Below are 3,381 nucleotides of genomic sequence, written 5' to 3'. Positions count from 1 at the left end.
GTTTGCCTAGGTCGAAACTAACTCCGGCTATATAAAATTGATTATAAGATTGAAAAATATTAATTTTGTTATTGTAGTAGTGATGGATACTATGTACACGTTTAATTATTGTTATTTATTCGTTAATGTCATTATATTTACATTTAAATTTAATATATTGTTTAAGTATGAATTATTATGTTCATGTAAAAATTAATCTTATAAATTAAAATTATATATTTTAAATAATATAGTAGGCATAGTTTAATGGAGATCATCAAATGCGGTTGTAAGACCGGGTGCAATCAAGGCAGATGTCAGTGCAATAAAATGAACATGAAATGCTCCGATCTTTGTCAATGTACAAACTGTCAGAACAGAGATGATAAAGACACCATGAATGACGATGCTCAATTTGCAGACGATGAATACCTAGATGATTTGTTTGATTGAGATTTGATGTGTTTCTTATTTCATCATTATTATGTATAATATAGAAAATTTAAAAAAGGTAACGTAACCATGTGACCCTTGAAAATGTAAGAACTTCAGAACCATGAGACTTAGCACACAGTGACACAGGAGTACATAAAACATTATCTATTTTTATTTATTTTGTACAGGTATAATAAAGAAAACTTTAAAAAGTATAATGTAACGGTGTAGCCCATGAGAATGTAAGAACTTTGGAACCATGAGATTTAACACACAGTGACACAGGAGTACGTAAAGCATTATCTATTTTTATTCATTTTGTACAGATATATTATAGAAAATTTTTTTAAATTATAATGTAATGGTGTAACCCATGAGAATGTAAGAACTTAGAACCATGAGACTAAACACACAATGACACAGGAGTATGTAAAGCATTATCTATTTTTACTTATTATGTATGATGTACAAAAGTTAAAAAAAGTACCGTATAATGTAACGGTGTAACCCTTGCGAACTTTAGAACCATGAGAATAATCTCACAATGACAAGGGACTGCAAAACGCTTCACTGTATTTATTTATTAAGTATTATATAGAAAATTTAAAAAGTAACAGACTCACTAGAGCACAAGAAGCTTTTATTAAGATGTATAACACGTGTACAGTACATAAATATAGAGTTATATATTGTATAAGCTCTCAGAATATTTGAGAATAAATATGAATTTTTCATATTACGTATTAAATTTCAATTTCTTTTTAATAAAATGTGTCCCAACATGGGTCAACCGTAGTATACAAAACAAATATACATCCATGCACATCATAACAATGCATCAAGTTTAAATTTCCCCACATTTAATCCTTTATTACAATTTGAAAGTAAAATAAATACAATAATTTTAAAAAAGGAATATGAATGCAAAAATTCTGTAAGAATGAAGCGTGTACTTTAGTACACATACAGGGAACATGCAGACACATTGTCAAAAGGAAGACCACAGGAGTCAAAAGAAGTCAAAATACTAATACATTTTCTTTAAATTGTTACACAATTATTGTTTTGAAAAGAATTGCAATTACAATAATAAAATAAGTTTTTTTGTTGAAATTTCTCATTAATAATTATACTGTAAGTTGACGCGAATTGACGTGTACTGACGCAATCCGACATTACTTGACACGATTTGACCTAAAATGACGCGATTTTATGCGAGTTGACGCAAGTGGACAGCTTATTGTATGATCGCGACGTGCTTCTACACCGCTGTATCGCGGTGTGTTTTCCGACGACTAGCAGCCTAGGAACGTAATAAAACGGAAATTTTCTTAAAATTGCAGAAGATATTTTTGTCGAACTTTCTATATTTGATTCAAGACATATTACTTAACTATTGTAGGCCTAAATTTTTTATAATGAAAAAATCGGAACGGAATTCGTTTTCTAGACGTCTTTTGAGCTTCACCCCATGGCCTTAATGCAATGTAGTAAATGAACTGCACAATGGAATTTACAGTACACAAAATTCTGTTCTTGCAGATGATGTATGTTTACTCAGACTTTCAATATTGTATTGCTCACAAGAAAATAGGGAGTTTTCGTTTTGTGCGACGACGCAACGCTAGAACGTAATCACTCATGCGTGACCGTCCTACCTGGTGTCCTACGTTCTCTGCATACATAGATTTGGCTGAATTGCGTTTCAGAATCTACTCAACGAGGTGACCTTAACGTTCTCGCATGCGCAGATGACTTTTAGTGACATCATTACGTTCTACGTCCTACCGTCGTCGTGCAATCGAAAGCTCCCTAATGCGTGCATCTGTCTGACTTGATAATATTAAAATTGGGTGGGACAGAGGTCAACTGTAGTAAAAATTTACCTCATTTACAAATTCTATTTAAGCTTTCTGATTTATATTGCCTTCCAGGGGCGGATCCAGAATTTTTCAAACGGGAAAAGGGGGGGGGGGCGCACACAACATTTTCAGAATAGATAAGCAAGTAGTGCTAATTTCAATATATGCATTGAAATTTTAAAATTTAGTGCCAAAACAGGGGGCTGTCCCCCCTGCACCCGCCTTCAGCGTCAGCCTTTTAAAGTATGATAACAGGTTGTTGATCTAAAAATACGACATCAAACTACTATATGTACTATTTTACTTCATAAAAATTTAATTTACAACTTGAACATGCCACAACGGATATATAATTCATTCTTAGTCTTTAAAAGTTCCCCAATGATTTAAAACATTTAAATAACAAACATGGTTCAGTTAATATTCGGTGTCTGGGTCTATCTATTGATGGAGATTCCTCACTCAAAACCGGAGGGGAAGTATCCTTTGCTTAAATCAGTAACAAAAATGAGACAGTGAAATAAAAAACAAACCTACAACAAAACACGACATCAATACTGTAAACTGCCAAGTAACAATATCATTATATGATTGAATACGGTGCGATTCACGGTAACTTTTGTACGGTACATGAACAAATAAATCGACCTAAAGAGTGACCATCTCATGATCAACTGCTTTCACTTTTTGTTAGCTCAAATTTCAATAAAAAGTTCTTTTAATGACTCCAAAATATTTCCTCGTTTCACAACTGGCTGGCTTCATCCAAATCTTGAAGCATTATTCAACAGATGGGGCCCCAGGTTCATATGCATGTCTCACAACAAACATAACAAATTTATATTTATGACAGAACTATGATTACTCAGGTTTATTTACGAATGGTTATTGTTTGTGGGACCATATCAAAAATATCATAGGGTGAGGCTCAAGTAAGCGGATCACAGGAAGTGTAATCCATAGCTTATAATTTTGCTCAGGGCATTGGGTACAGTCTGGTGAGCTTTACCTCCATGATTCAAGATTATCTATAAACCTTAACACAACAAACCTTTCAGAGGTGTCAATTAAACTTCTGACCGATCAGAGTGTGTTATTTAATAGA

General features: G+C 33.0%; 1 protein-coding gene across 1 annotated transcript in view; it reads right to left on the bottom strand.

The window, feature by feature from the left end:
- Nucleotides 1-2,567: 2,567 nt before the first annotated feature.
- The window catches only part of LOC117105757 (poly(U)-binding-splicing factor PUF60-like), a gene marked incomplete in the record, with an annotated part of 16,393 nt that continues 15,579 nt past the window's right edge, over nucleotides 2,568-3,381 (bottom strand). Inside the window, 1 exon segment of the mRNA XM_033247030.1 lies at nucleotides 2,568-3,326.

Source organism: Anneissia japonica, unplaced genomic scaffold (assembly GCF_011630105.1).
Source record: "Anneissia japonica isolate Jap-2015-1 unplaced genomic scaffold, ASM1163010v1 scaffold287754_len4335492_cov202, whole genome shotgun sequence".
In the NCBI taxonomy this organism is placed as follows: domain Eukaryota; kingdom Metazoa; phylum Echinodermata; class Crinoidea; order Comatulida; family Comatulidae; genus Anneissia; species Anneissia japonica.
Note: the sequence above shows the minus strand (reverse complement) of the source record. Positions and strands in the feature narration are given on the sequence as shown.